Raw genomic sequence first — 25,550 nt, forward strand, 5'->3', positions numbered from 1 at the left:
GATCAGATGCGTAGTTCTCGAGATATATCAAGATATTTAAAAGTTCCGAAACCGCACCAACATAATAGAGATACAGAAACACCGTGGCCCCTTTCTTTGAGATAACTCTGCACTATTGCGAGCTGGAAATGCCACTTCCAGTTTAGCTGTGCAGAAGAAGAACAACAAGAAGAAGAAATATCTCGAAATATGTCCGTTAGGCCCCTTCCCTTGAGATAAGTCTGCAAATATCTCGGAAACGAAGCGAGCTATGGCAAAATGTTAAGAGACCTTTTTTGTAGAGAATTAAGTTTCCTACTTTTTATGTTTTATGATATTTTTTGATCAGAAGCGTAGTTTTCGAGATATATCGAGATATTTAAAAGTTCCGAAGCCGCACCAACATAATAGAGATACAGAAACACCGTGGCCCCTTTCTTTGAGATAACTCTGCACTATTGCGACCTGCAAATGCCACTTCCAGCTCAGCTGTGCAGAAGAAGAACAACAAGAAGAAGAAATATCTCGAAATACGTCCGTCAGGCCCCTTCCCTTGAGATAAATCTGCAAATATCTCGGAAACGAAGCGAGCTATGGCAAAATGTTAAGAGACCTTTTTTGTAGAGAATTAAGTTTCCTACTTTTTATGTTCTATGATATTTTTTGATCAGAAGCGTAGTTTTCGAGATATATCGAGATATATAAAAGTTCCGAAGACGCACCAACATAATAGAGATACAGAAACACCGTGGCCCCTTTCTTTGAGATAACTGTGCACTAGTGCGAGCCGCAAATGCAACTTCCAGCTTAGCTGTGCAGAAGAAGAACAACAAGAAGAAGAAATATCTCGAAATATGTCCGTCAGGCCCCTTCCCTTGAGATAAATCTGCAAATATCTCGGAAACGAAGCGATCTATAGCAAAATGTTAAGAGACGTTTTTTGTAGAGAATTATGTTTCCTACAATTTATGTTCTATGATATTTTTTGATCAGAAGCGTAGTTTTCGAGATATATCGAGATATTTAAAAGTTCCGAAGCCGCACCAACATAATAGGGATACAGAAACACCGTGGCCCCTTTCTTTGAGATAACTCTGCACTAGTGCGAGCCGCAAATGCCACTTCCAGCTTAGCTGTGCAGAAGAAGAACAACAAGAAGAAGAAATATCTCGAAATATGTCCGTCAGGCCCCTTCCCTTGAGACAAATCTGCAAATATCTCGGAAACGAAGCGAGCTATGGCAAAATGTTAAGAGACCTTTTTTGTAGAGAATTATGTTTTCTACAATTTATGTTCTATGATATTTTTTGATCAGAAGCGTAGTTTTCGAGATATATCGAGATACTTAAAAGTTCCGAAGCCGCACCAACATAATAGAGATACAGAAACACCGTGGCCCCTTTCTTTGAGATAACTCTGCACTATTGCGACCTGCAAATGCCACTTCCAGCTCAGCTGTGCAGAAGAAGAACAACAAGAAGAAGAAATATCTCGAAATATGTCCGTCAGGCCCCTTCCCTTGAGATAAATCTGCAAATATCTCGGAAACGAAGCGAGCTATGGCAAAATGTTAAGAGACCTTTTTTGTAGAGAATTAAGTTTCCTACTTTTTATGTTCTATGATATTTTTTGATCAGATGCGTAGTTCTCGAGATATATCAAGATATTTAAAAGTTCCGAAGCCGCACCAACATAATAGAGATACAGAAACACCGTGGCCCCTTTCTTTGAGATAACTCTGCACTATTGCGACCTGCAAATGCCACTTCCAGTTTAGCTGTGCAGAAGAAGAACAACAAGAAGAAGAAATATCTCGAAATATGTCCGTCAGGCCCCTTCCCTTGAGATAAATCTGCAAATATCTCGGAAACGAAGCGAGCTATGGCAAAATGTTTAGAGACCTTTCTTGTAGAGAATTAAGTTTCCTACTATTTATGTAGTATGATATTTTTTGATCAGATGCGTAGTTCTCGAGATATATCAAGATATTTAAAAGTTCCGAAGCCGCACCAACATAATAGAGATACAGAAACACCGGGGCCCCTTTCTTTGGGATAACTCTGCACTATTGCGAGCTGCAAATGCCACTTCCAGCTTAGCTGTGCAGAACAAGAACAACAAGAAGAAGAAATATCTCGAAATATGTCCGTCAGGCCACTTCCCTTGAGATAAATCTGCAAATATCTCGGAAACGAAGAGAGCTATGGCAAAATGTTAAGAGACCTTTTTTGTAGAGAATTAAGTTTCCTACTTTTTATGTTCTATGATATTTTTTGATCAGAAGCGTAGTTTTCGAGATATATCGAGATATTTAAAAGTTCCGAAGCCGCACCAACATAATAGAGATACAGAAACACCGTGGCCCCTTTCTTTGAGATAACTCTGCACTAGTGCTAGCCGCGAATGCAACTTCCAGCTTAGCTGTGCAGAAGAAGAACAACAAGAAGAAGAAATATCTCGAAATATGTCCGTCAGGCCCCTTCCCTTGAGATAAATCTGCAAATATCTCGGAAACGCAGCGAGCTATGGCAAAATGTTAAGAGACCTTTTTTGTAGAGAATTATGTTTCCTACAATTTATCTTCTATGATATTTTTTGATCAGAAGCGTAGTTTTCGAGATATATCGAGATATTTAAAAGTTCCGAAGCCGCACCAACATAATAGAGATACAGAAACACCGTGGCCCCTTTCTTTGAGATAACTCTGCACTATTGCGAGCTGGAAATGCCACTTCCAGTTTAGCTGTGCAGAAGAAGAACAACAAGAAGAAGAAATAACTCGAAATATGTCCGTTAGGCCCCTTCCCTTGAGATAAATCTGCAAATATCTCGGAAACGAAGCGAGCTATGGCAAAATGTTAAGAGACCTTTTTTGTAGAGAATTAAGTTTCCTACTTTTTATGTTCTACGATATTTTTTGATCAGAAGCGTAGTTATCGAGATATATCGAGATATTTAAAAGTTCCGAAGCCGCACCAACATAATAGAGATACAGAAACACCGTGGCCCCTTTCTTTGAGATAACTCTGCACTAGTGCGAGCCGCAAATGCCACTTCCAGCTTAGCTGTGCAGAAGAAGAACAACAAGAAGAAGAAATATCTCGAAATATGTCCGTCAGGCCCCTTCCCTTGAGATAAATCTGCAAATATCTCGGAAACGAAGCGAGCTATGGCAAAATGTTAAGAGACCTTTTTTGTAGAGAATTAAGTTTCCTACTTCTTATGTTCTATGATATTTTTTGATCAGAAGCGTAGTTTTCGAGATATATCGAGATATTTAAAAGTTCCGAAGCCGCACCAACATAATAGAGATACAGAAACACCGTGGCCCCTTTCTTTGAGATAACTCTGCACTATTGCGAGCTGCAAATGCCACTTCCAGCTTAGCTGTGCAGAGGAAGAACAACAAGAAGAAGAAATATCTCGAAATATGTCCGTCAGGCCCCTTCCCTTGAGATATATCTGCAAATATCTCGGAAACGAAGCGAGCTATGGCAAAATGTTAAGAGACCTTTTTTGTAGAGAATTAAGTTTCCTACTTTTTATGTTCGATGATATTTTTTGATCAGATGCGTAGTTCTCGAGATATATCAAGATATTTAAAAGTTCCGAAGCTGCACCAACATAATAGAGGTACAGAATCACCGTGGCCTCTTTCTTTGAGATAACTCTGCACTATTGCGAGCTGCAAATGCCACTTCGAGCTTAGCTGTGCAGAAGAAGAACAACAAGAAGAAGAAATATCTCGAAATATGTCCGTCAGACCCCTTCCCTTGAGATGAATCTGCAAATATCTCGGAAACGAAGCGAGCTATGGCAAAATGTTAAGAGACCTTTTTTGTAGAGAATTATGTTTCCTACAATTTATGTTCCATGATATTTTTTGATCAGAAGCGTAGTTTTCGAGATATATCGAGATATTTAAAAGTTCCGAAGCCGCACCAACATAATAGAGATACAGAAACACCGTGGCCCCTTTCTTTGAGATAACTCTGCACTAGTGCGAGCCGCAAATGCCACTTCCAGCTTAGCTGTGCAGAAGAAGAACAACAAGAAGAAGAAATATCTCGAAATATGTCCGTCAGGCCCCTTCCCTTGAGATAAATATGCAAATATCTCGGAAACGAAGAGAGCTGTGGCAAAATGTTAAGAGACCGTTGTGGTAGAGAATTAAGTTTCCTACTTTTTATGTTCTATGATATTTTTTGATCAGACGCGTAGTTCTCGAGATATATCAAGATATTTAAAAGTTCCGAAGCCGCACCAACATAATAGAGATACAGAAACACCGTGGCCCCTTTCTTTGAGATAACTCTGCACTATTGCGAGCTGCAAATGCCACTTCCAGCTTAGCTGTGCAGAAGAAGAACAACAAGAAGAAGAAATATCTCGAAATATGTCCGTCAGACCCCTTCCCTTGAGATAAATATGCAAATATCTCGGAAACGAAGAGAGCTATGGCAAAATGTTAAGAGACCTTTTTTGTAGAGAATTATGTTTCCTACAATTTATGTTCTATGATATTTTTTGATCAGAAGCGTAGTTTTCGAGATATATCGAGATATTTAAAAGTTCCGAAGCCGCACCAACATAATAGAGATACAGAAACACCGTGGCCCCTTTCTTTGAGATAACTCTGCACTAGTGCGAGCCGGAAATGTCACTTCCAGCTTAGCTGTGCAGAAGAAGAACAACAAGAAGAAGAAATATCTCGAAATATGTCCGTCAGGCCCCTTCCCTTGAGATAAATATGCAAATATCTCGGAAACGAAGCGAGCTATGGCAAAATGTTAAGAGACCTTTTTTGTAGAGAATTAAGTTTCCTACTTTTTATGTTCTATGATATTTTTTGATCAGATGCTTAGTTCTCGAGATATATCAAGATATTTAAAAGTTCCGAAGCCGCACCAACATAATAGAGATACACAAACACCGTGGCCCCTTTCTGTGAGATAACTCTGCAATAGTGCGAGCTGCAAATGCCACTTCCAGCTTAGCTGTGCAGAGGAAGAACAACAAGAAGAAGAAATATCTCGAAATATGTCCGTCAGGCCAGTTCCTTTGAGCTGAATCTGCAAATATCTCGGAAACGAAGCGAGCTATGGCAAAATGTTAAGAGACCTTTTTTGTAGAGAATTAAGTTTCCTACTTTTTATGTTCGATGATATTTTTTGATCAGATGCGTAGTTCTCGAGATATATCAAGATATCTAAAAGTTCCGAAGCTGCACCAACATAATAGAGGTACAGAAACACCGTGGCCTCTTTCTTTGAGATAACTCTGCACTATTGCGAGCTGCAAATGCCACTTCGAGCTTAGCTGTGCAGAAGAAGAACAACAAGAAGAAGAAATATCTCGAAATATGTCCGTCAGACCCCTTCCCTTGAGATGAATCTGCAAATATCTCGGAAACGAAGCGAGCTATGGCAGAATGTTAAGAGACCTTTTTTGTAGAGAATTAAGTTTCCTACTTTTTATGTTCTATGATATTTTTTGATCAGAAGCGTAGTTTTCGAGATATATCGAGATATTTAAAAGTTCCGAAGCCGCACCAACATAATAGAGATACAGAAACACCGTGGCCCCTTTCTTTGAGATAACTCTGCACTAGTGCGAGCCGCAAATGCCACTTCCAGCTTAGCTGTGCAGAAGAAGAACAACAAGAAGAAGAAATATCTCGAAATATGTCCGTCAGGCCCCTTCCATTGAGGTAAATATGCAAATATCTCGGAAACGAAGCGAGCTATGGCAAAATGTTAAGAGACCTTTTTTGTAGAGAATTAAGTTTCCTACCTTTTATGTTCTATGATATTTTTTGATCAGATGCGTAGTTCTCGAGATATATCAAGATATTTAAAAGTTCCGAAGCCGCACCAACATAATAGAGATACAGAAACACCGTGGCCCCTTTCTTTGAGATAACTCTGCACTATTGCGAGCTGTAAATGCCACTTCCAGCTTAGCTGTGCAGAAGAAGAACAACAAGAAGAAGAAATATCTCGAAATATGTCCGTCAGGCCCCTTCCCTTGAGATATATCTGCAAATATCTCGGAAACGAAGCGAGCTATGGCAAAATGTTAAGAGACCTTTTTTGTAGAGAATTATGTTTCCTACAATTTATGTTCTATGATATTTTTTGATCAGAAGCGTAGTTTTCGAGATATATCGAGATATTTAAAAGTTCCGAAGCCGCACCAACATAATAGAGATACAGAAACACCGTGGCCCCTTTCTTTGAGACAACTCTGCACTAGTGCGAGCCGCAAATGCCACTTCCAGCTTAGCTGTGCAGAAGAAGAACAACAAGAAGAAGAAATATCTCGAAATATGTCCGTCAGGCCCCTTCCCTTGAGATAAATATGCAAATATCTCGGAAACGAAGCGAGCGATGGCAAAATGTTAAGAGACCTTTTTTGTAGAGAATTAAGTTTCCTACTTTTTATGTTCTATGATATTTTTTGATCAGATGCGTAGTTCTCGAGATATATCAAGATATTTAAAAGTTCCGAAGCCGCACCAACATAATAGAGATACAGAAACACCGTGGCCCCTTTCTTTGAGATAACTCTGCACTAGTGCGAGCCGCAAATGCCACTTCCAGCTTAGCTGTGCAGAAGAAGAACAACAAGAAGAAGAAATATCTCGAAATATGTCCGTCAGGCCCCTTCCCTTGAGATAAATCTGCAAATATCTCGGAAACGAAGCGAGCTATGGCAAAATGTTAAGAGACCTTTTTTGTAGAGAATTATGTTTCCTACTTTTTATGTTCTATGATATTTTTTGATCAGATGCGTAGTTCTCGAGATATATCAAGATATTTAAAAGTTCCGAAGCCGCACCAACATAATAGAGATACAGAAACACCGTGGCCCCTTTCTTTGAGATAACTCTGCACTATTGCGAGCTGCAAACGCCACTTCCAGCTTAGCTGTGCAGAGGAAGAACAACAAGAAGAAGAAATATCTCGAAATATGTCCGTCAGGCCAGTTCCTTTGAGCTGAATCTGCAAATATCTCGGAAACGAAGCGAGCTATGGCAAAATGTTAAGAGACGTTTTTTGTAGAGAATTATGTTTCCTACAATTTATGTTCTATGACATTTTTTGATCAGAAGCGTAGTTTTCGAGATATATCGAGATATTTAAAAGTTCCGAAGCCGCACCAACATAATAGAGATACAGAAACACCGTGGCCCCTTTCTTTGAGATAACTCTGCACTAGTGCGAGCCGCAAATGCCACTTCCACCTTAGCTGTGCAGAAGAAGAGCAACAAGAAGAAGAAATATCTCGAAATATGTCCGACAGGCCCCTTCCCTTGAGATAAATCTGCAAATATCTCGGAAACGAAGCGAGCTATGGCAAAATGTTGAGAGACCTTTTTTGTAGAGAATTATGTTTCCTACAATTTATGTTCTATGATATTTTTTGATCAGAAGCGTAGTTTTCGAGATATATCGAGATATTTAAAAGTTCCGAAGCCGCACCAACATAATAGAGATACAGAAACACCGTGGCCCCTTTCTTTGGGATAACTCTGCACTATTGCGAGCTGCAAATGCCACTTCCAGCTTAGCTGTGCAGAAGAAGAACAACAAGAAGAAGACATATCTCGAAATATGTCCGTCAGGCCACTTCCCTTGAGATAAATCTGCAAATATCTCGGAAACGAAGCGAGCTCTGGCAAAATGTTAAGAGACCTTTTTTGTAGAGAATTAAGTTTCCTACCTTTTATGTTCGATGATATTTTTTGATCAGATGCGTAGTTCTCGAGATATATCAAGATATTTAAAAGTTCCGAAGCTGCACCAACATAATAGAGGTACAGAAACACCGTGGCCTCTTTCTTTGAGATAACTCTGCACTATTGCGAGCTGCAAATGCCACTTCGAGCTTAGCTGTGCAGAAGAAGAACAACAAGAAGAAGAAATATCTCGAAATATGTCCGTCAGACCCCTTCCCTTGAGATGAATCTGCAAATATCTCGGAAACGAAGCGAGCTATGGCAAAATGTTAAGAGACCTTTTTTGTAGAGAATTAAGTTTCCTACTTTTTATGTTCTATGATATTTTTTGATCAGATGCGTAGTTCTCGAGATATATCAAGATATTTAAAAGTTCCGAAGCCGCACCAACATAATAGAGATACAGAAACACCGTGGCCCCTTTCTTTGAGATAACTCTGCACTAGTGCGAGCCGCAAATGCCACTTCCAGCTTAGCTGTGCAGAGGAGGAACAACAAGAAGAAGAAATATCTCGAAATATGTCAGTCAGGCCAGTTCCTTTGAGCTGAATCTGCAAATATCTCGGAAACGAAGCGAGCTATGGCAAAATGTTAAGAGACCTTTTTTGTACAGAATTATGTTTCCTACAATTTATGTTGTATGATATTTTTTGATCAGAAGCGTAGTTTTCGAGATATATCGAGATATTTAAAAGTTCCGAAGCCGCACCAACATAATAGAGATACAGAAACACCGTGGCCCCTTTCTTTGGGATAACTCTGCACTATTGCGAGCTGCAAATGCCACTTCCAGCTTAGCTGTGCAGAAGAAGAACAACAAGAAGAAGACATATCTCGAAATATGTCCGTCAGGCCACTTCCCTTGAGATAAATCTGCAAATATCTCGGAAACGAAGCGAGCTCTGGCAAAATGTTAAGAGACCTTTTTTGTAGAGAATTAAGTTTCCTACCTTTTATGTTCGATGATATTTTTTGATCAGATGCGTAGTTCTCGAGATATATCAAGATATTTAAAAGTTCCGAAGCTGCACCAACATAATAGAGGTACAGAAACACCGTGGCCTCTTTCTTTGAGATAACTCTGCACTATTGCGAGCTGCAAATGCCACTTCGAGCTTAGCTGTGCAGAAGAAGAACAACAAGAAGAAGAAATATCTCGAAATATGTCCGTCAGACCCCTTCCCTTGAGATGAATCTGCAAATATCTCGGAAACGAAGCGAGCTATGGCAAAATGTTAAGAGACCTTTTTTGTAGAGAATTAAGTTTCCTACTTTTTATGTTCTATGATATTTTTTGATCAGATGCGTAGTTCTCGAGATATATCAAGATATTTAAAAGTTCCGAAGCCGCACCAACATAATAGAGATACAGAAACACCGTGGCCCCTTTCTTTGAGATAACTCTGCACTAGTGCGAGCCGCAAATGCCACTTCCAGCTTAGCTGTGCAGAAGAAGAACAACAAGAAGAAGAAATATCTCGAAATATGTCCGTCAGGCCCCTTCCCTTGAGATAAATATGCAAATATCTCGGAAACGAAGCGAGCTATGGCAAAATGTTAAGAGACCTTTTTTGTAGAGAATTAAGTTTCCTACTTTTTATGTTCTATGATATTTTTTGATCAGATGCGCAGTTCTCGAGATATATCAAGATATTTAAAAGTTCCGAAGCCGCACCAACATAATAGAGATACAGAAACACCGTGGCCCCTTTCTTTGAGATAACTCTGCACTATTGCGAGCTGCAAATGCCACTTCCAGCTTAGCTGTGCAGAGGAAGAACAACAAGAAGAAGAAATATCTCGAAATATGTCCGTCAGGCCAGTTCCTTTGAGCTGAATCTGCAAATATCTCGGAAACGAAGCGAGCTATGGCAAAATGTTAAGAGACGTTTTTTGTAGAGAATTATGTTTCCTACAATTTATGTTCTAGGATATTTTTTGATCAGAAGCGTAGTTTTCGAGATATATCGAGATATTTAAAAGTTCCGAAGACGCACCAACATAATAGAGATACAGAAACACCGTGGCCCCTTTCTTTGAGATAACTGTGCACCAGTGCGAGCCGCAAATGCCACTTCCAGCTTAGCTGTGCAGAAGAAGAACAACAAGAAGAAGAAATATCTCGAAATATGTCCGTCAGGCCCCTTCCCTTGAGATATATCTGCAAATATCTCGGAAACGAAGCGAGCTATGGCAAAATGCTAAGAGACCGTTTTTGTAGAGAATTATGTTTCCTACTTTTTATGTTCTGTGATATTTTTTGATCAGACGCGTAGTTCTCGAGATATATCAAGATATTTAAAAGTTCCGAAGCCGCACCAACATAATAGAGATACAGAAACACCGTGGCCCCTTTCTTTGAGATAACTGTGCACTAGTGCGAGCCGCAAATGCCACTTCCAGCTTAGCTGTGCAGAAGAAGAACAACAAGAAGAAGAAATATCTCGAAATATGTCCGTCAGGCCCCTTCCCTTGAGATATATCTGCAAATATCTCGGAAACGAAGCGAGCTATGGCGAAATGTTAAGAGACCTTTTTTGTAGAGAATTAAGTTTCCTACTTTTTATCTTCTATGAGATTTTTTGATCAGATGCGTAGTTCTCGAGATATATCAAGATATTTAAAAGTTCCGAAGCCGCACCAACATAATAGAGATACAGAAACACCGTGGCCCCTCTTTTTGAGATAACTCTGCACTATTGCGAGCTGCAAATGCCACTTCCAGCTTAGCTGTGCAGAAGAAGAACAACAAGAAGAAGAAATATCTCGAAATATGTCCGTCAGGCCCCTTCCCTTGAGATAAATCTGCAAATATCTCGGAAACGAAGCGAGCTATGGCAAAATGTTTAGAGACCTTTCTTGTAGAGAATTAAGTTTCCTACTTTTTATGTAGTATGATATTTTTTGATCAGATGCGTAGTTCTCGAGATATATCAAGATATTTAAAAGTTCCGAAGCCGCACCAACATAATAGAGATACAGAAACACCGTGGCCCCTTTCTTTGAGATAACTCTGCACTATTGCGAGCTGCAAATGCCACTTCCAGCTTAGCTGTGCAGAGGAAGAACAACAAGAAGAAGAAATATCTCGAAATATGTCCGTCAGGCCAGTTCCTTTGAGCTGAATCTGCAAATATCTCGGAAACGAAGCGAGCTATGGCAAAATGTTAAGAGACGTTTTTTGTAGAGAATTATGTTTCCTACAATTTATGTTCTATGATATTTTTTGATCAGAAGCGTAGTTTTCGAGATATATCGAGATATATAAAAGTTCCGAAGACGCACCAACATAATAGAGATACAGAAACACCGTGGCCCCTTTCTTTGAGATAACTGTGCACTAGTGCGAGCCGCAAATGCAACTTCCAGCTTAGCTGTGCAGAAGAAGAACAACAAGAAGAAGAAATATCTCGAAATATGTCCGTCAGGCCCCTTCCCTTGAGATAAATCTGCAAATATCTCGGAAACGAAGCGATCTATAGCAAAATGTTAAGAGACGTTTTTTGTAGAGAATTATGTTTCCTACAATTTATGTTCTATGATATTTTTTGATCAGAAGCGTAGTTTTCGAGATATATCGAGATATTTAAAAGTTCCGAAGCCGCACCAACATAATAGGGATACAGAAACACCGTGGCCCCTTTCTTTGAGATAACTCTGCACTAGTGCGAGCCGCAAATGCCACTTCCAGCTTAGCTGTGCAGAAGAAGAACAACAAGAAGAAGAAATATCTCGAAATATGTCCGTCAGGCCCCTTCCCTTGAGACAAATCTGCAAATATCTCGGAAACGAAGCGAGCTATGGCAAAATGTTAAGAGACCTTTTTTGTAGAGAATTATGTTTCCTACAATTTATGTTCTATGATATTTTTTGATCAGAAGCGTAGTTTTCGAGATATATCGAGATACTTAAAAGTTCCGAAGCCGCACCAACATAATAGAGATACAGAAACACCGTGGCCCCTTTCTTTGAGATAACTCTGCACTATTGCGACCTGCAAATGCCACTTCCAGCTCAGCTGTGCAGAAGAAGAACAACAAGAAGAAGAAATATCTCGAAATATGTCCGTCAGGCCCCTTCCCTTGAGATAAATCTGCAAATATCTCGGAAACGAAGCGAGCTATGGCAAAATGTTAAGAGACCTTTTTTGTAGAGAATTAAGTTTCCTACTTTTTATGTTCTATGATATTTTTTGATCAGATGCGTAGTTCTCGAGATATATCAAGATATTTAAAAGTTCCGAAGCCGCACCAACATAATAGAGATACAGAAACACCGTGGCCCCTTTCTTTGAGATAACTCTGCACTATTGCGACCTGCAAATGCCACTTCCAGTTTAGCTGTGCAGAAGAAGAACAACAAGAAGAAGAAATATCTCGAAATATGTCCGTCAGGCCCCTTCCCTTGAGATAAATCTGCAAATATCTCGGAAACGAAGCGAGCTATGGCAAAATGTTTAGAGACCTTTCTTGTAGAGAATTAAGTTTCCTACTTTTTATGTAGTATGATATTTTTTGATCAGATGCGTAGTTCTCGAGATATATCAAGATATTTAAAAGTTCCGAAGCCGCACCAACATAATAGAGATACAGAAACACCGGGGCCCCTTTCTTTGGGATAACTCTGCACTATTGCGAGCTGCAAATGCCACTTCCAGCTTAGCTGTGCAGAACAAGAACAACAAGAAGAAGAAATATCTCGAAATATGTCCGTCAGGCCACTTCCCTTGAGATAAATCTGCAAATATCTCGGAAACGAAGAGAGCTATGGCAAAATGTTAAGAGACCTTTTTTGTAGAGAATTAAGTTTCCTACTTTTTATGTTCTATGATATTTTTTGATCAGAAGCGTAGTTTTCGAGATATATCGAGATATTTAAAAGTTCCGAAGCCGCACCAACATAATAGAGATACAGAAACACCGTGGCCCCTTTCTTTGAGATAACTCTGCACTAGTGCTAGCCGCGAACGCAACTTCCAGCTTAGCTGTGCAGAAGAAGAACAACAAGAAGAAGAAATATCTCGAAATATGTCCGTCAGGCCCCTTCCCTTGAGATAAATCTGCAAATATCTCGGAAACGCAGCGAGCTATGGCAAAATGTTAAGAGACCTTTTTTGTAGAGAATTATGTTTCCTACAATTTATGTTCTATGATATTTTTTGATCAGAAGCGTAGTTTTCGAGATATATCGAGATATTTAAAAGTTCCGAAGCCGCACCAACATAATAGAGATACAGAAACACCGTGGCCCCTTTCTTTGAGATAACTCTGCACTAGTGCGAGCCGCAAATGCCACTTCCAGCTTAGCTGTGCAGAAGAAGAACAACAAGAAGAAGAAATATCTCGAAATACGTCCGTCAGGCACCTTCCCTTGAGATAAATATGCAAATATCTCGGAAACGAAGCGAGCTATGGCAAAATGTTAAGAGACCTTTTTTGTAGAGAATTAAGTTTCCTACTTTTTATGTTCTATGATATTTTTTGATCAGATGCGTAGTTCTCGAGATATATCAAGATATTTAAAAGTTCCGAAGCCGCACCAACATAATAGAGATACAGAAACACCGTGGCCCCTTTCTTTGAGATAACTCTGCACTAGTGCGAGCCGCAAATGCCACTTCCAGCTTAGCTGTGCAGAAGAAGAACAACAAGAAGAAGAAATATCTCGAAATATGTCCGTCAGGCCCCTTCCCTTGAGATAAATCTGCAAATATCTCGGAAACGAAGCGAGCTATGGCAAAATGTTAAGAGACCTTTTTTGTAGAGAATTAAGTTTCCTACTTCTTATGTTCTATGATATTTTTTGATCAGAAGCGTAGTTTTCGAGATATATCGAGATATTTAAAAGTTCCGAAGCCGCACCAACATAATAGAGATACAGAAACACCGTGGCCCCTTTCTTTGAGATAACTCTGCACTATTGCGAGCTGCAAATGCCACTTCCAGCTTAGCTGTGCAGAGGAAGAACAACAAGAAGAAGAAATATCTCGAAATATGTCCGTCAGGCCCCTTCCCTTGAGATATATCTGCAAATATCTCGGAAACGAAGCGAGCTATGGCAAAATGTTAAGAGACCTTTTTTGTAGAGAATTAAGTTTCCTACTTTTTATGTTCGATGATATTTTTTGATCAGATGCGTAGTTCTCGAGATATATCAAGATATTTAAAAGTTCCGAAGCTGCACCAACATAATAGAGGTACAGAATCACCGTGGCCTCTTTCTTTGAGATAACTCTGCACTATTGCGAGCTGCAAATGCCACTTCGAGCTTAGCTGTGCAGAAGAAGAACAACAAGAAGAAGAAATATCTCGAAATATGTCCGTCAGACCCCTTCCCTTGAGATGAATCTGCAAATATCTCGGAAACGAAGCGAGCTATGGCAAAATGTTAAGAGACCTTTTTTGTAGAGAATTATGTTTCCTACAATTTATGTTCCATGATATTTTTTGATCAGAAGCGTAGTTTTCGAGATATATCGAGATATTTAAAAGTTCCGAAGCCGCACCAACATAATAGAGATACAGAAACACCGTGGCCCCTTTCTTTGAGATAACTCTGCACTAGTGCGAGCCGCAAATGCCACTTCCAGCTTAGCTGTGCAGAAGAAGAACAACAAGAAGAAGAAATATCTCGAAATATGTCCGTCAGGCCCCTTCCCTTGAGATAAATATGCAAATATCTCGGAAACGAAGAGAGCTGTGGCAAAATGTTAAGAGACCGTTGTGGTAGAGAATTAAGTTTCCTACTTTTTATGTTCTATGATATTTTTTGATCAGACGCGTAGTTCTCGAGATATATCAAGATATTTAAAAGTTCCGAAGCCGCACCAACATAATAGAGATACAGAAACACCGTGGCCCCTTTCTTTGAGATAACTCTGCACTATTGCGAGCTGCAAATGCCACTTCCAGCTTAGCTGTGCAGAAGAAGAACAACAAGAAGAAGAAATATCTCGAAATATGTCCGTCAGGCCCCTTCCCTTGAGATAAATATGCAAATATCTCGGAAACGAAGAGAGCTATGGCAAAATGTTAAGAGACCTTTTTTGTAGAGAATTATGTTTCCTACAATTTATGTTCTATGATATTTTTTGATCAGAAGCGTAGTTTTCGAGATATATCGAGATATTTAAAAGTTCCGAAGCCGCACCAACATAATAGAGATACAGAAACACCGTGGCCCCTTTCTTTGAGATAACTCTGCACTAGTGCGAGCCGGAAATGCCACTTCCAGCTTAGCTGTGCAGAAGAAGAACAACAAGAAGAAGAAATATCTCGAAATATGTCCGTCAGGCCCCTTCCCTTGAGATAAATATGCAAATATCTCGGAAACGAAGCGAGCTATGGCAAAATGTTAAGAGACCTTTTTTGTAGAGAATTAAGTTTCCTACTTTTTATGTTCTATGATATTTTTTGATCAGATGCTTAGTTCTCGAGATATATCAAGATATTTAAAAGTTCCGAAGCCGCACCAACATAATAGAGATACAGAAACACCGTGGCCCCTTTCTGTGAGATAACTCTGCAATAGTGCGAGCTGCAAATGCCACTTCCAGCTTAGCTGTGCAGAGGAAGAACAACAAGAAGAAGAAATATCTCGAAATATGTCCGTCAGGCCAGTTCCTTTGAGCTGAATCTGCAAATATCTCGGAAACGAAGCGAGCTATGGCAAAATGTTAAGAGACCTTTTTTGTAGAGAATTAAGTTTCCTACTTTTTATGTTCGATGATATTTTTTGATCAGATGCGTAGTTCTCGAGATATATCAAGATATCTAAAAGTTCCGAAGCTGCACCAACATAATAGAGGTACAGAAACACCGTGGCCTCTTTCTTTGAGATAACTCTGCACTATTGCGAGCTGCAAATGCCACTTCGAGCTTAGCTGTGCAGAAGAAGAACAACAAGAAGAAGAAATATCTCGAAATATGTCCGTCAGACCCCTTCCCTTGAGATGAATCTGCAAATATCTCGGAAACGAAGCGAGCTATGGCAGAATGTTAAGAGACCTTTTTTGTAGAGAATTAAGTTTCCTACTTTTTATGTTCTATGATATTTTTTGATCAGAAGCGTAGTTTTCGAGATATATCGAGATATTTAAAAGTTCCGAAGCCGCACCAACATAATAGAGATACAGAAACACCGTGGCCCCTTTCTTTGAGATAACTCTGCACTAGTGCGAGCCGCAAATGCCACTTCCAGCTTAGCTGTGCAGAAGAAGAACAACAAGAAGAAGAAATATCTCGAAATATGTCCGTCAGGCCCCTTCCATTGAGGTAAATATGCAAATATCTCGGAAACGAAGCGAGCTATGGCAAAATGTTAAGAGACCTTTTTTGTAGAGAATTAAGTTTCCTACCTTTTATGTTCTATGATATTTTTTGATCAGATGCGTAGTTCTCGAGATATATCAAGATATTTAAAAGTTCCGAAGCCGCACCAACATAATAGAGATACAGAAACACCGTGGCCCCTTTCTTTGAGATAACTCTGCACTATTGCGAGCTGTAAATGCCACTTCCAGCTTAGCTGTGCAGAAGAAGAACAACAAGAAGAAGAAATATCTCGAAATATGTCCGTCAGGCCCCTTCCCTTGAGATATATCTGCAAATATCTCGGAAACGAAGCGAGCTATGGCAAAATGTTAAGAGACCTTTTTTGTAGAGAATTATGTTTCCTACAATTTATGTTCTATGATATTTTTTGATCAGAAGCGTAGTTTTCGAGATATATCGAGATATTTAAAAGTTCCGAAGCCGCACCAACATAATAGAGATACAGAAACACCGTGGCCCCTTTCTTTGAGATAACTCTGCACTAGTGCGAGCCGCAAATGCCACTTCCAGCTTAGCTGTGCAGAAGAAGAACAACAAGAAGAAGAAATATCTCGAAATATGTCCGTCAGGCCCCTTCCCTTGAGATAAATCTGCAAATATCTCGGAAACGAAGCGAGCTATGGCAAAATGTTAAGAGACCTTTTTTGTAGAGAATTATGTTTCCTACTTTTTATGTTCTATGATATTTTTTGATCAGATGCGTAGTTCTCGAGATATATCAAGATATTTAAAAGTTCCGAAGCCGCACCAACATAATAGAGATACAGAAACACCGTGGCCCCTTTCTTTGAGATAACTCTGCACTATTGCGAGCTGGAAATGCCACTTCCAGTTTAGCTGTGCAGAAGAAGAACAACAAGAAGAAGAAATATCTCGAAATATGTCCGTTAGGCCCCTACCCTTGAGATAAATCTGCAAATATCTCGGAAACGAAGCGAGCTATGGCAGAATGTTAAGAGACCTTTTTTGTAGAGAATTAAGTTTCCTACTTTTTATGTTCTATGATATTTTTTGATCAGAAGCGTAGTTTTCGAGATATATCGAGATATTTAAAAGTTCCGAAGCCGCACCAACATAATAGAGATACAGAAACACCGTGGCCCCTTTCTTTGAGATAACTCTGCACTAGTGCGAGCCGCAAATGCCACTTCCAGCTTAGCTGTGCAGAAGAAGAACAACAAGAAGAAGAAATATCTCGAAATATGTCCGTCAGGCCCCTTCCCTTGAGATAAATCTGCAAATATCTCGGAAACGAAGCGAGCTATGGCAAAATGTTAAGAGACCTTTTTTGTAGAGAATTATGTTTCCTACAATTTATGTTCTATGATATTTTTTGATCAGAAGCGTAGTTTTCGAGATACATCGAGATATTTAAAAGTTCCGAAGCCGCACCAACATAATAGAGATACAGAAACACCGTGGCCCCTTTCTTTGAGATAACTCTGCACTAGTGCGAGCCGCAAATGCCACTTCCAGCTTAGCTGTGCAGAAGAAGAACAACAAGAAGAAGAAATATCTCGAAATATGTCCGTCAGGCCCCTTCCCTTGAGATAGATCTGCAAATATCTCGGAAACGAAGCGAGCTATGGCAAAATGTTAAGAGACCTTTTTTGTAGAGAATTATGTTTCCTACAATTTATGTTCTATGATATTTTTTGATCAGAAGCGTAGTTTTCGAGATATATCGAGATATTTAAAAGTTCCGAAGCCGCACCAACATAATAGAGATACAGAAACACCGTGGCCCCTTTCATTGAGATAACTCTGCACTATTGCGAGCTGGAAATGCCACTTCCAGCTTAGCTGTGCAGAAGAAGAACAACAAGAAGAAGAAATATCTCGAAATATGTCCGTCAGGCCCCTTCCCTTGAGATATATCAGCAAATATCTCGGAAACGAAGCGAGCTATGGCAAAATGTTAAGAGACCTTTTTTGTAGAGAATTATGTTTCCTACAATTTATGTTCTATGATATTTTTTGATCAGAAGCGTAGTTTTCGAGATACATCGAGATATTTAAAAGTTCCGAAGCCGCACCAACATAATAGAGATACAGAAACACCGTGGCCCCTTTCTTTGAGATAACTCTGCACTAGTGCGAGCCGCAAATGCCACTTCCAGCTTAGCTGTGCAGAAGAAGAAGAACAAGAAGAAGAAATATCTCGAAATATGTCCGTCAGGCCCCTTCCCTTGAGATATATTTGCAAATATCTCGGAAACGAAGCGAGCTATGGCAAAATGTTGAGAGACCTTTTTTGTAGAGAATTCTGTTTCCTACAATTTATGTTTTATGATATTTTTTGATCAGAAGCGTAGTTTTCGAGATATATCGAGATATTTAAAAGTTCCGAAGCCGCACCAACATAATAGAGATACAGAAACACCGTGGCCCCTTTCTTTGAGATAACTCTGCACTAGTGCGAGCCGCAAATGCCACTTCCAGCTTTGCTGTGCAGAAGAAGAACAACAAGAAGAAGAAATATCTCGAAATATGTCCGTCAGGCCCTGTCCCTTGAGATAAATCTGCAAATATCTCGGAAACGAAGCGAGCTATGGCAAAATGTTAAGAGACCTTTTTTGTAGAGAATTAAGTTTCCTACTTTTTATGTTCTATGATATTTTTTGATCAGATGCGTAGTTCTCGAGATATATCAAGATATTTAAAAGTTCCGAAGCCGCACCAACATAATAGGGATACAGAAACACCGTGGCCCCTTTCTTTGAGATAACTCTGCACTAGTGCGAGCCGCAAATGCCACTTCCAGCTTAGCTGTGCAGAAGAAGAACAACAAGAAGAAGAAATATCTCGAAATATGTCCGTCAGGCCCCTTCCCTTGAGATAAATCTGCAAATATCTCGGAAACGAAGCGAGCTATGGCAAAATGTTAAGAGACCTTTTTTGTAGAGAATTAAGTTTCCTACTTTTTATGTTCTATGATATTTTTTTATCAGATGCGCAGTTCTCGAGATATATCAAGATATTTAAAAGTTCCGAAGCCGCACCAACATAATAGAGATACAGAAACACCGTGGCCCCTTTCTTTGAGATAACTCTGCACTAGTGCGAGCCGCAAATGCCACTTCCAGCTTAGCTGTGCAGAAGAAGAAGAACAAGAAGAAGAAATATCTCGAAATATGTCCGTCAGGCCCCTTCCCTTGAGATATATTTGCAAATATCTCGGAAACGAAGCGAGCTATGGCAAAATGTTGAGAGACCTTTTTTGTAGAGAATTCTGTTTCCTACAATTTATGTTTTATGATATTTTTTGATCAGAAGCGTAGTTTTCGAGATATATCGAGATATTTAAAAGTTCCGAAGCCGCACCAACATAATAGAGATACAGAAACACCGTGGCCCCTTTCTTTGAGATAACTCTGCACTAGTGCGAGCCGCAAATGCCACTTCCAGCTTTGCTGTGCAGAAGAAGAACAACAAGAAGAAGAAATATCTCGAAATATGTCCGTCAGGCCCTGTCCCTTGAGATAAATCTGCAAATATCTCGGAAACGAAGCGAGCTATGGCAAAATGTTAAGAGACCTTTTTTGTAGAGAATTAAGTTTCCTACAATTTATGTTCTATGATATTTTTTGATCAGAAGCGTAGTTTTCGAGATATATCGAGATATTTAAAAGTTCCGAAGCCGCACCAACATAATAGAGATACAGAAACACCGTGGCCCCTTTCTTTGAGATAACTCTGCACTAGTGCGAGCCGCAAATGCCACTTCCAGCTTAGCTGTGCAGGAGAAGAACAACAAGAAGAAGAAATATCTCGAAATATGTCCGTCAGGCCCCTTCCCTTGAGATAAATATGCAAATATCTCGGAAACGAAGCGAGCTATGGCAAAATGTTAAGAGACCTTTTTTGTAGAGAATTAAGTTTCCTACTTTTTATGTTCTATGATATTTTTTGATCTGATGCGTAGTTCTCGAGATATATCAAGATATTTAAAAGTTCCGAAGCCGCACCAACATAATAGAGATACAGAAACACCGTGGCCCCTTTCTTTGAGATAACTCTGCACTATTGCGAGCTGGAAATGCCACTTCCAGCTTAGCTGTGCAGAAGAAGAACAACAAGAAGAAGAAATATCTCGAAATATGTCCGTCAGGCCCCTTCCCTTGAGATATATCAGCAAATATCTCGGAAACGAAGCGAGCTATGGCAAAATGTTAAGAGACCTTTTTTGTAGAGAATTATGTTTCCTACAATTTATGTTCTATGATATTTTTTGATCAGAAGCGTAGTTTTCGAGATACATCGAGATATTTAAAAGTTCCGAAGCCGCACCAACATAATAGAGATACAGAAACACCGTGGCCCCTTTCTTTGAGATAACTCTGCACTAGTGCGAGCCGCAAATGCCACTTCCAGCTTAGCTGTGCAGAAGAAGAAGAACAAGAAGAAGAAATATCTCGAAATATGTCCGTCAGGCCCCTTCCCTTGAGATATATTTGCAAATATCTCGGAAACGAAGCGAGCTATGGCAAAATGTTGAGAGACCTTTTTTGTAGAGAATTCTGTTTCCTACAATTTATGTTTTATGATATTTTTTGATCAGAAGCGTAGTTTTCGAGATATATCGAGATTTTTAAAAGTTCCGAAGCCGCACGAACATAATAGAGATACAGAAACACCGTGGCCCCTTTCTTTGAGATAACTCTGCACTAGTGCGAGCCGCAAATGCCACTTCCAGCTTTGCTGTGCAGAAGAAGAACAACAAGAAGAAGAAATATCTCGAAATATGTCCGTCAGGCCCTGTCCCTTGAGATAAATCTGCAAATATCTCGGAAACGAAGCGAGCTATGGCAAAATGTTAAGAGACCTTTTTTGTAGAGAATTAAGTTTCCTACTTTTTATGTTCTATGATATTTTTTGATCAGATGCGTGGTTCTCGAGATATATCAAGATATTTAAAAGTTCCGAAGCCGCACCAACATAATAGAGATACAGAAACACCGTGGCCCCTTTCTTTGAGATAACTCTGCACTATTGCGAGCTGGAAATGCCACTTCCAGCTTAGCTGTGCAGAAGAAGAACAACAAGAAGAAGAAATATCTCGAAATATGTCCGTCAGGCCCCTTCCCTTGAGATATATCAGCAAATATCTCGGAAACGAAGCGAGCTATGGCAAAATGTTAAGAGACCTTTTTTGTAGAGAATTATGTTTCCTACAATTTATGTTCTATGATATTTTTTGATCAGAAGCGTAGTTTTCGAGATACATCGAGATATTTAAAAGTTCCGAAGCCGCACCAACATAATAGAGATACAGAAACACCGTGGCCCCTTTCTTTGAGATAACTCTGCACTAGTGCGAGCCGCAAATGCCACTTCCAGCTTAGCTGTGCAGAAGAAGAAGAACAAGAAGAAGAAATATCTCGAAATATGTCCGTCAGGCCCCTTCCCTTGAGATATATTTGCAAATATCTCGGAAACGAAGCGAGCTATGGCAAAATGTTGAGAGACCTTTTTTGTAGAGAATTCTGTTTCCTACAATTTATGTTTTATGATATTTTTTGATCAGAAGCGTAGTTTTCGAGATATATCGAGATATTTAAAAGTTCCGAAGCCGCACGAACATAATAGAGATACAGAAACACCGTGGCCCCTTTCTTTGAGATAACTCTGCACTAGTGCGAGCCGCAAATGCCACTTCCAGCTTTGCTGTGCAGAAGAAGAACAACAAGAAGAAGAAATATCTCGAAATATGTCCGTCAGGCCCTGTCCCTTGAGATAAATCTGCAAATATCTCGGAAACGAAGCGAGCTATGGCAAAATGTTAAGAGACCTTTTTTGTAGAGAATTAAGTTTCCTACTTTTTATGTTCTATGATATTTTTTGATCAGATGCGTAGTTCTCGAGATATATCAAGATATTTAAAAGTTCCGAAGCCGCACCAACATAATAGGGATACAGAAACACCGTGGCCCCTTTCTTTGAGATAACTCTGCACTAGTGCGAGCCGCAAATGCCACTTCCAGCTTAGCTGTGCAGAAGAAGAACAACAAGAAGAAGAAATATCTCGAAATATGTCCGTCAGGCCCCTTCCCTTGAGATAAATCTGCAAATATCTCGGAAACGAAGCGAGCTATGGCAAAATGTTAAGAGACCTTTTTTGTAGAGAATTAAGTTTCCTACTTTTTATGTTCTATGATATTTTTTTATCAGATGCGCAGTTCTCGAGATATATCAAGATATTTAAAAGTTCCGAAGCCGCACCAACATAATAGAGATACAGAAACACCGTGGCCCCTTTCTTTGAGATAACTCTGCACTAGTGCGAGCCGCAAATGCCACTTCCAGCTTAGCTGTGCAGAAGAAGAAGAACAAGAAGAAGAAATATCTCGAAATATGTCCGTCAGGCCCCTTCCCTTGAGATATATTTGCAAATATCTCGGAAACGAAGCGAGCTATGGCAAAATGTTGAGAGACCTTTTTTGTAGAGAATTCTGTTTCCTACAATTTATGTTTTATGATATTTTTTGATCAGAAGCGTAGTTTTCGAGATATATCGAGATATTTAAAAGTTCCGAAGCCGCACCAACATAATAGAGATACAGAAACACCGTGGCCCCTTTCTTTGAGATAACTCTGCACTAGTGCGAGCCGCAAATGCCACTTCCAGCTTTGCTGTGCAGAAGAAGAACAACAAGAAGAAGAAATATCTCGAAATATGTCCGTCAGGCCCTGTCCCTTGAGATAAATCTGCAAATATCTCGGAAACGAAGCGAGCTATGGCAAAATGTTAAGAGACCTTTTTTGTAGAGAATTAAGTTTCCTACTTTTTATGTTCTATGATATTTTTTGATCAGATGCGTAGTTCTCGAGATATATCAAGATATTTAAAGGTTCCGAAGCCGCACCAACATAATAGGGATACAGAAACACCGTGGCCCCTTTCTTTGAGATAACTCTGCACTAGTGCGAGCCGCAAATGCCACTTCCAGCTTAGCTGTGCAGAAGAAGAACAACAAGAAGAAGAAATATCTCGAAATATGTCCGTCAGGCCCCTTCCCTTGAGATAAATCTGCAAATATCTCGGAAACGAAGCGAGCTATGGCAAAATGTTAAGAGACCTTTTTTGTAGAGAATTAAGTTTCCTACTTTTTATGTTCTATGATATTTTTTTATCAGATGCGCAGTTCTCGAGATATATCAAGATATTTAAAAGTTCCGAAGCCGCACCAACATAATAGAGATACAGAAACACCGTGGCCCCTTTCTTTGAGACAACTCTGCACTAGTGCGAGCCGCAAATGCCACTTCCAGCTTAGCTGTGCAGCAGAAGAACAACAAGAAGAAGAAATATCTCGAAATATGTCCGTCAGGCTACTTCCCTTGAGATATATCTGCAAATATCTCGGAAACGAAGCGAGCTATGGCAAAATGTTAAGAGACCTTTTTTGTAGAGAATTATGTTTCCTACTTTTTATGTTCTATGATATTTTTTGATCAGACGCGTAGCTCTCGAGATATATCAAGATATTTAAAAGTTCCGAAGCCGCACCAACATAATAGAGATACAGAAACACCGTGGCCCCTTTCTTACAGATAACTCTGCACTATTGCGAGCTGCAAATGCCACTTCCAGCTTAGCTGTGCAGAGGAAGAACAACAAGAAGAAGAAACATCTCGAAATATGTCCGTCAGGCCAGTTCCTTTGAGCTGAATCTGCAAATATCTCGGAAACGAAGCGAGCTATGGCAAAATCTTAAGAGACGTTTTTTGTAGGGAATTATGTTTCCTACAATTTATGTTCTATGATATTTTTTGATCAGAAGCGTAGTTTTCGAGATATATCGAGATATTTAAAAGTTCCGAAGCCGCACCAACATAATAGGGATACAGAAACACCGTGGCCCCTTTCTTTGAGATAACTCTGCACTAGTGCGAGCCGCAAATCCCACTTCCAGCTTAGCTGTGCAGAAGAAGAACATCAAGAAGAAGAAATATCTCGAAATATGTCCGTCAGGCCCCTTCCCTTGAGATAAATCTGCAAATATCTCGGAAACGAAGAGAGCTATGGCAAAATGTTAAGAGACCTTTCTTGTAGAGAATTAAGTTTCCTACTTTTTATGTTCTATGATATTTTTTGATCTGGTGCGTAGTTCTCGAGATATATCTAGATATTTAAAAGTTCCGAAGCCGCACCAACATAATAGAGATACAGAAACACCGTGGCCCCTTTCTTTGAGATAACTCTGCACTATTGCGAGCTGTAAATGCCACTTCCAGCTTAGCTGTGCAGAAGAAGAACAACAAGAAGAAGACATATCTCGAAATATGTCCGTCAGGCCCCTTCCCTTGAGATATATCTGCAAATATGTCGGAAACGAAGCGAGCTATGGCAAAATGTTAAGAGACCTTTTTTGTAGAGCATTATGTTTCCTACAATTTATGTTCTATGATATTTTTTGATCAGAAGCGTAGTTTTCGAGATATATCGAGATATTTAAAAGTTCCGAAGCCGCACCAACATAATAGAGATACAGAAACACCGTGGCCCCTTTCTTTGAGATAACTCTGCACTATTGCGAGCCGCAAATGCCACTTCCAGCTTAGCTGTGCAGAAGAAGAACAACAAGAAGAAGAAATATCTCGAAATATGTCCGTCAGGCCCCTTCCCTTGAGATAAATCTGCAAATATCTCGGAAACGAAGCGAGCTATGGCAAAATGTTGAGAGACCTTTTTTGTAGAGAATTAAGTTTCCTATGTTTTATGTTCTATGATATTTTTTGATCAGATGCGTAGTTCTCGAGATATATCAAGATATTTAAAAGTTCCGAAGCCGCACCAACATAATAGAGATACAGAAACACCGTGGCCCCTTTCTTTGAGATAACTCTGCACTATTGCGAGCTGCAAATGCCACTTCCAGCTTAGCTGTGCAGAAGAAGAACATCAAGAAGAAGAAATATCTCGAAATATGTCCGTCAGGCCCCTTCCCTTGAGATAAATCTGCAAATATCTCGGAAACGAAGAGAGCTATGGCAAAATGTTAAGAGACCTTTTTTGTAGAGAATTAAGTTTCCTACTTTTTATGTTGTATGATATTTTTTGATCTGATGCGTAGTTCTCGAGATATATCAAGATATTTAAAAGTTCCGAAGCCGCACCAACATAATAGAGATACAGAAACACCGTGGCCCCTTTCTTTGAGATAACTCTGCACTATTGCGAGCAGTAAATGCCACTTCCAGCTTAGCTGTGCAGAAGAAGAACAGCAAGAAGAAGAAATATCTCGAAATATGTCCGTCAGGCCCCTTCCCTTGAGATAAATCTGCAAATATCTCGGAAACGAAGAGAGCTATGGCAAAATGTTAAGAGACCTTTTTTGTAGAGAATTAAGTTTCCTACTTTTTATGTTCTATGATATTTTTTGATCTGATGCGTAGTTCTCGAGATATATCAAGATATTTAAAAGTTCCGAAGCCGCACCAACATAAAAGAGATACAGAACACCGTGGCCCCTTTCTTTGAGATAACTCTGCAC

The sequence above is a fragment of the Osmia lignaria genome, unplaced genomic scaffold, assembly GCF_051020975.1.
Source record: "Osmia lignaria lignaria isolate PbOS001 unplaced genomic scaffold, iyOsmLign1 scaffold0006, whole genome shotgun sequence".
Lineage (NCBI taxonomy): Eukaryota > Metazoa > Arthropoda > Insecta > Hymenoptera > Megachilidae > Osmia > Osmia lignaria.